At 38.8% G+C, this 12,448-nt stretch overlaps 1 protein-coding gene across 2 annotated transcripts in view; it reads right to left on the bottom strand.

Moving 5' to 3' along the window:
- Positions 1-12,448, bottom strand: part of TBL1X (transducin beta like 1 X-linked) — a 139,769-nt gene that overhangs the window by 60,761 nt on the left and 66,560 nt on the right. The window lies entirely within an intron of this gene.

Consider the following 12,448-nt stretch of genomic DNA (forward strand, 5'->3'; position numbering starts at 1 on the left):
CAGCATCTAGAACAGCATTAGAACAATAATACAGTTAAAGGCCTTAATGAAATATGTTACCAATCAGTTTGGTTTACACATCACACTATGTGCATAACGTCTTTGGTTTTGAGCCTTAGTTTGTGACTCAGCATAACAGATTAACAAGCCTTTTCAGAAACATAGTCAAAATAAAACATAGCATAATGCAGTACAGGTTGCCCTAGTTTAGCAACTGTCTTGTTTAGCAACTGTTTGAAGTTATGACTGTGCTGAAAAAGTAACTGTGACTGGACCTTGCGCTTACAACTGTTGTAGCATACCTATTGTCATGTGTTTAAGATTCAGGTTGCTTTACAATTGGTTTAAGTTGTGCCCTAGCAGCCCATGGTCACCTGATCACAATTTGCACACCTCACAGTTGGCTTCAAACAAGCAATATAAATGGAGTAGCTTGTGGTAAAATTGCAATTTACCGTAACATGATGTCTCATTTAACAATCACATGGAAGTGAACAAGTAAGCCTATCATAGTCATGTGATATTTTCCTTAACAACCACATCATTTAGCTACAGATTTGCTGGTCCCAATTGCGATTGTTAAACTAGGACTATCAGTATGCAAAATCAGCTGGATGATATTTGCCTATATGGATCAAGATTTGTTTTGGTGCTAAATAGCAAATGATTACTGGGTTTCTATGAAGCTGCTTGGAAGCGGAGATTCTCAGTGTAAGGTAAATTATATCCCCTTAATAACACTGGATTCCAAGTGACTCCATGTACTCCATATAGATTTCTTAAAACAGCACTGAAGTCGTTTGGTACTGCCTCCTGGGATAGTTTGTCCAACCTCCCAGTCTAGTCCTTGGCTGTTCAACCAAATACTAACCAGGACCAAGCCTGCTTAGCTTTGTCCACTAGGATCCACTAAGGTCAACAAGGTGCTGCTACTTGCAATGCTTTACAAGCACTCTAATAAGAAGACAAATGCAGTATAAGATACTTTCATGCAGTATAAGACGGTAAAACATGCTTACATTATGCCACACCTGAATTGAGACCCCAAATTCAAAGGAAGAACTCATGCTATGCTACTCCTCCACATCAACTCTCTGTTAACAAAAATTAACAGTTGCAGGGGGATGGACAGAAAAATCTGCCACTGTGACTCAGAGCTGTTGCTTTTTTATTTTTTACGATGCCATAAGAAACAAGTCATACTATTGGCTTTCATTTGAAAAATACTGTATCAAAAGAATACAGAAGATGCTTTCTATGTAAAAGTTCAATTTCCAATTCTGCAACTCAAAATTTTCATGAATCAGAGGTCAGAAAAACACAAATAACAGATATCTATGGTTCTGGAGAGACATGACGTTGTCCAATTTCAAATAGAACAGGAATATGGAAATAAGGAGGACAGGGCTAGAAAACAAACCTAAAAAAGCTGCCTTCCAGATTGATTTAGACCCCGCATGGGGTAGAATCAATCTATCAGTCAGTCAGTCAATCAATCAGAAACAGAAACAGATAATAAGAGTTGGAAGGGACCTTGTAGGTCATCTAGTCCAACCCTCTGCCAATCAGAATAGAGCTGGAAGGGACCTTTTAGTCCAACCCCCTGCCTAAGCAGGAGACCCTATACCATTTCAGACAAGTGGCTGACCAGTCTCTTCTTAAAAATCTCCAGTGATGAAGCCCCTACAACTTCTGAAGGCAAGCTGGTTAATTTTTCTCACTCTTAGGAAGTTTCTCCTTAATTTCCATGACCAGATTCAAAAATTTTGTGAATATTTTGGTCGGAGCCAGATTTGTTCATGGTCAGAAGCGTTCGCAACCGGAAGTTCTATTCTACTTAGATTTCTGCTTGAATTTCTGGGCAGATTTCTCAGGCAGAATCAACTAGAAGGCAATGGCTTACAACCTTCCCTGCTGGCTTCCCCACTGATTTTCTGAGAAACCAGCAGGAAAGATTGCTAATAACAATCACATGATAGGGCACTTGGCAACCACTTCTGCAAACCTTCTTAGGTGTGTACAGATTGCCAAGTACCCAGATTACCATCATGAGGATACTGAAATAGCTATAACTTTGGGCACAGATCATAAATCCCTTCAGTACTGTCATAATTTTCAGTGGTTGCTAAAATAATGTTATTTTAGTGTGAGGACTACTTGTATATAAAAGCTTTGGTGGACTGTTTAGCTTCTGTGAGAATTAGAATATTCAAATATTATCATGGCAGCATATTATATATTTTATTTCTGAGGTCACCTTATGCAGTGTTAATTGCAAATCTCAAATTAGTCTGATTTGGCAGTCTGAAGTGCAGAAATAGAAACAAATTTACATACATAAGCTACTCCTTTTTAAAGGAGGTTGTTAAAAGATATTTTACATTAAATTTAAAACATATTAAAAATACTCAGTAAGTTATAATTATAAGAGCTATTAAAATTTGTGACAGTAACATGATTTATCCAAAGGATGAAATTTTAAAAGCTATTTTGCCATACTTTCAAAGAATTAGCAGGCTTGGCAATATTTTTACCATAGCAGGAAAAGGGAAAGATTCATATCACTGAAACTATTTCAGAAGTTTTTAGAATTGCTTTTGTTCCCACATGGAAACCGCTTCAGAATTTTGTGCTTGATGTGGAAAAGAATGTAATTTTGACTTTGGGTTTTATAGATTAGATTGACAGAGTTTTATAGAAATGACTTGTTCGTATTACTATGGAAAAACACAAAGCTGTGATTTGATGCTAATGCCTTATTTTACTGCAATAGAATGAAAAAGTCAATGCTTCTTTTTCTTTTCTTTTCCCTACCTTTCCTCACTTCTCTCCCCCTTCCCCTTTCCGTCTCATTGTTATTTACTTTTGTATTTTATAATACTTAATAACCTAATAAAAATGTTTGAAAAAAATAGGTTTCAGAACTGCAAAAAGTTTAAATGCTTCCTGTTAAGAAGTACACGTTAACAAAAAAATCCATAAACAGAAAAAAAAATAGCAGCCAAAGGATATGGAGAACACTAGCAAGTCAACCATTGGAAGTTAAAGAATTCTTAGTCATGTTAATTGTACAAAACATGTCAATCTTTCTTCATATACATCTCTTCCAAGTATAACAAAGAAGATGTAAGAATGAAACAAAATATATTAATTGAAAATTAAAGAGACATATTCTCAATTTATCTTCAAGGCAAAAGCTACACTAAACAAAATTCAACATTTGTCTGTCTTACTTGATAATAGTTAAATTACAACTCTAAATCCTAGAGGATTCTGAATGTCTTACAATGATCCAGTTATTTTTAATCATAGTTTGCTGAGTAATACTGTGGGCTATTCACGAACGATATTAAATTACAATGCTGAGTGTAAATAATGATAACAATAGAGTTATCATTCTATCCTTGTAAGCCACCTGGAATTACCAAGTGTGAATTGCGCAGCCGTATACATTTTAATAATAATAATAATAATAATAATAATAATAATAATAATAATAATAATAATAATAATAACGATGATGATGATGCAAAGTCAGATAATGTAAGAAAGGCAGCAATTCATGCAAATATTCTCTAAGTGTCATCTGGGAATTTGACAATGGCTGGATCCTGTTGCACTCTCCTGTTCATAATCTGCATTTTGCATGATCAAATCATATTCTTCTTTAGAGATACCTGTTAGCAGAAAAAGATTTGCAGAGGTAATAAATCAAGTTAAAGCACAATTATCTTTAACTGCAGAAATAGCAGACAAATCATGCAGACCAACAGTTGCTGATTCAGGAAAGGATTGGAAGTTAAATTAAAATGTCTTTTTTTACTATTTATTGCCCTTTTCCATTTCACGTCAAGTTCCTAGAATCCATCCAGTGTAAGCTAGAAAGGATAATGAGTTTCTGAACACAAACTCTAATGGGACATGTTGCATGAAAGCTTTCAGCATTTGCTTGGATTCTGCTTCCCAGCAGTACTAAACAACTTAAATATAATTAGCTGAAAGCTCCACAGGCTACATTTCTTCACTAGAATACCTCTTACACTAATCCATTCATCTGGCTGACAGATGACTGAATCATCGGTAATATGAGGTCTATTCCATTAATACTGTTGTGGTCAAAATCCCAAGTATTCTTTAATAGCTTTTTGACAATTGCATCATTTATAACCAGTAAGCAAAACAAAGAGACACACACAGATTTTTTTTTTCTCCTCTTGATTTTATGTCTGTCCCACAATATAATCACTTTAGAAATGTGGACCAGGAAAGAATTTTGTTTGAAGCATGCTGTTTAGTGAAAAGAAATCACCTTATGATTAGTTTTGTTGTGTTGATATTTTAACAACAAACTTCACAAATACCTTTTTAGGAATTAATTGCCCATTTAAATTACTCAGTTACCAAATATGTTTTCATTTCATTCAAATTCTTTATCCTATTCATAATCTCTGTTTGCCTCAGAATAGGATGTGGAAATTAGACTCTCATAAGTGCCAAGAAAATTTATTTAAGGAAAATGCATACATACATCTCAGAAGACTTGTGATAAATGCTTTGGACTTTATATGGGCACAGTGTTTCTCTGCTCATTTAAGTAACCAGACCCTTCCCTCCCTCTTTTTTTAGATTTCTGCATGAGTCTGAAAAAAGAGATCCCTGCCTGAAGAATAGCATTAGCCTTAATAAATAGTTTCCTTACAGCAGTTTGAGAATGAGGAAAGCTGCAGTAGTTCTTAGAGTTCATTAATAGCAGACAGAGCTCCAAATACGTTTCAGCTACAACAATAACATCAGACAATCGCAAGATTTTTGGAAATATAATGGAGTTTATATTTTACAATACATCATAAGTGAGGAAAGGCATTTCAATTTTCCTAAAATAAGTTCTATTTTTCAGAGTTTAATAATTTATTATTGATTCATTGTTTAAGGCCTTACTGCTGCCCAGACAGGATAGGAACTTTTTATCTAAAGTGGTCTGTTCAATTATAGCAGGGGTGTCAAACTCAATTGTACTATTGTACTATTTGCAGTCATTTAGTCATCAGGTCATTTTCTGTACATTACTTTGAGAACAATTTTGTGGAAATTAGGTTTAAAAAAACCCCACAAGAATAAAATAAATATGTGATGTTTTGGCCATATATTCTAGACAATTAGAAGTGATGTTTAACACCAAATTAATATTCAAAGTATATTTCTTATAGTTCAGAACTATAGGATAGACCCACCCTGAAAATTATTAAAATATGTGACCTATAAGTTTATCTAACACAGGGGTCCCCACCTCCTGGTCCTTGGACTAGCACCAGGCCGCAGCATGCCGAAAACCAGGCCATGCAAACAAGCAAAGCCCCATCCACAGGATGGAGGCAGCACCACATAACCATGACCTCTCTGGTCTGCAGAAATACCTCTCTCCATGGAACCGGTCCCTGGTGCCCAAAAGGTAATCTAACAGAAACAAATGTCAATGAAATTGTAGCTATTATGTTTCCAGAGTGGGTTTTTATTGTGCCTATCTTCAATCATAGAATTTACAAAAGATTGTGAACTACTTGTAACTAGCTTGTATTTTCTCCACTATTACTTTAACCTTATTTCCAACCACCAATAAATAAAATCTTTAAGGAAAGAAAGAGGACAGCAGTGAATCTTTTCAGCAAGCTAAGGTATACTGTTTCAGGAAAATTGTTTAAAAATTATCTATTACAGCTATGCACTTATTTCCAACAGAATTACATTGAGTTATTCATTATGTGCCATAAAGTTGATGTCAACTCTTATAACTACATAGAAAGTTTTCTCCAGGAAAACATCCATACCCTTCCAGTATGCCAAAGGTGTACCCATTGCCACTATAATTGAGTATAAACACCTTGCTGTTGCTGGTTGTATCATATTCTTCTTTTTCCACTTTCCCCATAAGGTCTTTACAAAATGCACCATGTCCAAATGTGTCTAATTTATGGATATAATATTCATAATGTGTCCAAAGTGGCAGAAAAATCTTTATCCAAAAAGAGTTATGCCAGAGGCTCACACCACACTGAATAGATCTCATCAGAGGAGCTGGACAAAGAATGCCTCTCCAATAAGCAATATGGTTGGGCATAATTTCCATAAACCTATTTTGAATCAGTCTTTGCCCAGTTCAACAAGGAGTTCCTAAGTGATGGAGTTCCTAGACATCAAGTGACAAATGGACTACAGAACTCAGCACTTTTTTATCTATCACAAACACGTGAAGACTGAAAACAAAAAAATAATGGTCTGTTATTAAATAAAGCAAAGATAATACCAATGAGTTAATAGGCACCTTGTGTACAATTTCAAAACGTCGAGTTTTTTTTTAACACCATTTTGAATAATTAAACACCACTGGCATTGACCATCAATCAATTGCAAAAGTCAGCTTTACTTGGAAGAGTTTATACCTGTGACAATATTTTTAACACCATCAAATAAAAACACCTGGGAAGGACTTGATAAGTGAATAAAATGCCAAATACAGTCTAAACAAGTGGCTGACTATGTGACCAACCATAAGAATGATAATTATTAACAATATTAATAATATTATTAAAAACAATATTTCAAGCAATGGCTTATAATAGGAACATTAAAAAAAGAAACTGAAGTTTGTTTTGGAAACTTGGTTTTGGTTGCATAAGATTAAGCGATTTGAACTAATGAAACCAAGGCCAGAATTGAAAAATCAAATGTTTCAACAAGTAGGTTATGCAGATGAAACAGACCATGTTGTTAGCTTATGCAAGAAAATAACATAAACTGATTATAAATAACAACACAAGACATTTAGAAAATCAGCACATTGACAACATTTCTATCTGTCAATTACAAAAAGCCGCACTGCTTGAATTTGCACATATACTAAGCTAATACATTACAACATCCTCGGTTCTTGGGAAGAACTTGATGTGGATGAAGGCCAATATTAGCTGAAGTACTGGCAGCTGTGTCACATATCTATTATAATAACATCAACTACTACTACCACAACACTAGAAGGAGTGTTGGTAGACTTACCTGAGAACGCGCCTTCTCAGATGGTGTAGACAGGATCCATGCATGGGATGTATTCAACTCTGTTTGGCTATAGACTAAACAGAAAAACTGAAGACACACCCCTTCCAGGCCACCGTCTCCAGTTCTGAATGAAGTCAAGGCTTTCTTGTATATGCTGCAATAGTTTCATATTTGTATAACATTCATGATTAATAATAACTTAAATTTTAGTCCAATACCCAACATGATTGCCAGAACCTAAGAAAATGGGTGGGTCTGGATCCTGTCTACACCATCTGAGAAGGTGTGTTCTCAGGTAAATCTACCAATGCTCCTTTTCCAGAATGGTTTCGACAGGATCCATGCATGGGACATACCAAAGCAATGTCCGATGGGAGGGATTCTGGCTCTAATGACTCTGATCTTCTGGCAATAAATCTAATTCAGTATCTATTATTGCCCCTAAATGTAAAAGTTTGGTAGACGGTTCAAAATAAAACTTTTCCTGATTAACCAAAAATCCATGAGATTGTAAGGTTTGTAGGGTGATGGTTAAGTCTCTAATAGCTAACTTGTGGGAGACTGATTGTATTAAGATATCGTCTAAGAATGCCAGTATCCTAATTGGAACAGTTCTAAGATGGGCTGTTACAGCCGCCAGGATTTTGGTAAATGCCCTGCATGCAGATGCCAACCCAAAGGGGAGTGCTCTATACTGAAAATGTCAACCTGCATAACAAAATTTTAAATACTTGCGGTGGTCAGGTAAGATTGGAATATGCAAATACACTTTGGTAAGGTTAATTGAAACTAAGTAGTCCCCATGTCACGTTCTTCAAAATAGATTGAAGCATGTGCATCTTGAACCTACAATAAATAACAAAAGAGTATAGTCTTTACAGGTTGAAAATAGCCCTCCATCCCCCTGATGATTTAGGAACAAGAAATAACATAGAGTAGAAGCCTTGGCCCTGTTGCTCCTCTGGGAGGGCTTCCATAGCTTGGATTGTTAGGAGGTGCTGAATTGCATCCTCCATCTGTCTCCTTTGTGTATGTTTGAAGATACCGGACACCTGATAAAAAATCTCGGAGGCCTGGCTCGAAATTCAACTGCCAGACCTTCCCTTGTTGTCTGTCTGACCCAAAGATCTGAGGTTGTTTTCTCCCATTGGTCTGCAAAACTTTGCAATCTACCACCAACAGGAGTTTCCAAGTGCCTATTTGTATTTTTAGAATGGCCTGTTTGATGAACCATGGAATGACTGTTTGGTCTGTGGTTGAGATCTTGCCTTGAGCCTGTTCAAAATGTTGCCTCTGGCTGAAGTTTGCTTGACTTCTTTGGCTGTTAGACCTGTAGAAAGGTGCATGAAAAGAGCGTCTGTAATAGGGTGAAAATTTGTTGTCTGTTTTCTTTAAGACTGACGGTAATATCTTACGTTTATCCCGTGATTCGATGAGAACAGGATCTAAGGGTGCCCCAAATAGTTTTCTACCTTTGTACGGTGCGGATGCCAGCTTCCATTTCTTCTTGGTATCGGCCTGCCAATACCTGAGCCAGAGTAACCTGCAGCTATAACTTTGTTAAAGTCTAAGTGGGCTCTTATATTGTCTGTTGGTACCTGCTGCTGCGTTTGTCTTAGCCATATCACAGCGGCCCTAGTGAAAAAGGATGCCGCTGTGGTAGTTTTGACCACCCATGCAGCTGCCTGGTGTGTCTTTTGCCACATTAAATCAGCCTTTTTGTCTTCTCCTTTTAGGACATCATCTTCATCGAGAGTAGTTGAAGAAGATGCTAAAGCTAGCACTGGGTCATCAACCTTGGGTAGCTGCAAAGTTGCTGCTAATGGTGTGTCCACATTGTAAATTTTTTTTGTCAAAGGCTGTTACCCCAGGACCCGAACAGGGGACATCTAGCCGTCTCTGCACCATATTAAAGAATATTTCATACGAAGGGATAACTTCCGCTTCCAATTTTGGGTCCATGAAAACAGCTTCATTGTCCCCTGGTTTTGTGGGTAACACAAGGTGTCTCTTTGTTCAATTCTAGGCCGGTTGCGCTCTTGGCCTTGGCTAATGCTTTAAATAAAAATGGTTTAAACAGGCCTTTGGTATCTGATCCAATTTCCAAAATCCAATTTCAACCATTACCATGCAGAAGTTACTATTGCTGGAACACACGTTGCGGATATGGCTGCAACTCTGCTTAGACAGCACTCCCTTATTTGGGCAGGCTGTCTGACAGGCTTTTCGCTCAGGGAGCCTCTGAGTCTGATGTGAGCGATCTCTCCCTCAGCTGTTTGGCGCAAATCTGCTTGGCGCTATTCCCATTTCAAAGCGCCTTCCATGCTCAAGCTGTTTAGCACTCCCTTAAATGGGCAGGCTACCCAGCTGGCAAAAATCTCTGCGATTCTCACAAATTCCTGTTTTTACGTCCTTGGCAGCGATGTTTGAGAAGTCTCAAATGGCTGCTGTGGCTTTCTTTGCAAAGCCGATAGGCACAAAGCGAGGCTTGTGATTTTAACAAGCAACCAGATTGTCTGAAAAAAACGTGTGGTGCTATTAGTCCCTTAAGGACTGTGGTGTGGTTAGTCCAAAATAAAACATCTAAAGCTGCCAACAACCCTCTGTATAAGAAATATAGAGGAGCAATACAGCAGATGTCTATCTCTGCTGAGACTGAATAGAAGAACTGGAGACGGTCCGGAAGGGGTGTGTCTTCAGTTTTTCTATTCAGTCTATAGCCAAACAGAACTGAATACATCCCATGCATGGATCCTGTTGAAACCATTCTGGAGAATAGGGCATCCTTAAATTGTAGAGGAGGAACTTATTTATTTATGTACCTATTTTAAAAAGAGTGGGTGGCTGAAACTACTGTGTTTCTCCAACAATATGCTTCCCCAATAGGAAGACCCAGCATATTTCATAGGCATAAAATGAAATTAAGCTCCTCCCCCCAAATATAGGACTATTTTAAAACATGCGAAATGGGGGGAAGAGCGGGGGGACTTGCCATTACGAGTGCCCGCAGGCAGCCATGCCTCTCCACCAGCCACTCCTAACAGGTGATCATGGCGGAGTGCAGAGAGCTCCCTACTCCAGCCAAGCACCTTTGCTGCAGACCTGAGACCTTACATGCGTTTGGAGCACCACCGCCATGCTTGGAGCTGCCATTTCTGCATTTGGAGCGCCATCCCCATTTGGAGCACTGCAGCCACATTTGGAGTGTGTTTGGAGCGGCAGCAGTGCTACAAATGGCAGTGGCGCGCCAAACGTGGAAGCGGCGGTGGTGCACCAAATGTGGAAGTGGCAGCTCCAAATACGGCGGCGGTGCTCCAAATGGCGGTGGCACTCCAAACACGGAAGTGGCAACTCCAAACGTGGTGGCGGTGCTCCAAACAATGGCGGCACTCCAAACCTGGAAGCGGCAGCTCTAAACACGGCAGCATGCTCCAAACAGCAGTGGCGCTCCAAATGGTGGCGGTGCCCCAAACGCGGAAGCGGAAGTGGCAGCTCTACACGCGGCGGCAGAATGGGCAGAAGGGAAAGCAACAACAGTGGGCGCTGAAGGTCTCGGATCTGCAGCAAAGGTGCTTGGTGGGAGTAGGGAGCTCTCTGTGCTCCACCACGATCGCCCATTAGGAACGGCTGGTGGTGAGGCATGGCTGCCCATAGGCACTCTAGGCGAGGATGCAAGGCGGGGAATTAAGTCACCCCTGAAATGACGGCCTAGCCGTTTTCTGGGGGCTCAAAAACAAAAAAAAAAAAAGACCTGGCCTTACTTTGTGAGAAACACAGTAATACATAGCTTTCAATGAATAGGCTTTTGCAATTCCAATGCTTCAAATGCCTGAGATGGGGTAGGGGAAAAAAGGATTTAACAAGATTTAACAATTCTATTGGCTAGTTATGAAATTGACCAGAAAAATCAAAAGGAAATTAATCAGAAGTTGTCATTCCTAATACACTGACAATATAAACTTAATTAAACATTGTTATTTTTCTTTTCCCTTTCCCACATTACTTCAGATGTTTGCAAGGAGACAAATATCTGTAGCTCGGATGTAGGATGAGGGTGAAGGTTAATTCTCCAAGCTGGTGAGATGGTTTCCAAACATTTCATTACAAGGCTAGGTAACATCTTCAGCAGAGTTTAGAAGATGTCAGTGTCCTTCTGTTTATAAGGGTTTCATGTGGTCAGTAGGTCTTGTCATGGATCAGGTGTGGCTGTCTCATGTGAGAGTCTTGTAATGGGTCAGGTGTGGGTGTTACAATGTCTTGTAATGAGTCTTGTGATGGGTCAGGTGTGAGTCGTCAGTGAGAGTCTTATGATGGGTCTTGTGATGGGGAGGTTACATCAGGTGAGGATCATTGGGAGATGAAGTGCTCATTGGCGGGAGCTCTTGTGTGGGTTGGTACTGTCTCTGGTTGGCTGTGTGATTGATTTGGATTCTGAGGGGTTCATAGGTTCATGGTTGTAGGTCAATGTGTCTTTTTATGGAATTGCTTGTGGAATGCAAGGCATAGATGAAGTTATGAGTGTGGGAGTTGGTAGCATGACTGACTGTTTTTGTGTTGTTCCAATTGAACTGGTGCTGTTTGGTGTCAGTATGGAAAGAGATTAAAGATTTGGGATCGTGAAGTAAGACTGCCAGCCAGTATTTATGGATTCTGGTTTTTAAATGATGTGATGTTTGTCCCATCCAAAATAATAAAAAACTAATACAAAACCCCCCCCCCCCCCCCCCCCCCCCCCCCCCCCCCCCCCCCACCCCCCCCCCCCCCCCCCCCCCCCCCCCCCCCCCCCCCCCCTCCACTGTTGCAAACAATGTAATTTACAAAATCAACTCTAACAATTGCAACTAATTCTACATGGGACAAACATCACATCAATTAAAATCCAGAATCCACAAACATGAGCCAAGCTGACAAATTTGAGTTGACTATCAAAACCAAAGAGAATTCAAGGTTCTATTTTAGTAAGCTCTATTTCTGTATCAAATCTTCCTTCATTTCAGTAGCATGATTTCTCAGTTGGATTTACATAATCTTAAATACATTCTACCATATAAGATAAACATTACTTCTTCCTAAAATGCTTCATCACTCTATCACATTTCTATTGAAATTTTTATTCTTAATTCTCTTCACTAGAAATTAAATTCTGGGTCAAGGCTACATTCCAACAAAACAAGCAGCTTTGGACAAGACAAACAATAGCTCTGAACTGATTTAAATTTAAACTTAATATGATCATTACCCATTATTGGTAATTTCACACTTCAGTCTCAATAAAAATAACAATTGATTGGCAATTTTTGGAAGGACGAAGAGCACACCTAATTTTGGGAAATTATGACTTCAGGTTTACAGCTCTCCAATCAAAAGTTACAAGTGCCAGAGCTATTTCTACCATGAC

This window comes from Pseudonaja textilis, chromosome 8 (assembly GCF_049901715.1).
Source record: "Pseudonaja textilis isolate UNSWEBS1 chromosome 8, rPseTex1.2, whole genome shotgun sequence".
Classification (NCBI taxonomy): Eukaryota; Metazoa; Chordata; class Lepidosauria; order Squamata; family Elapidae; genus Pseudonaja; species Pseudonaja textilis.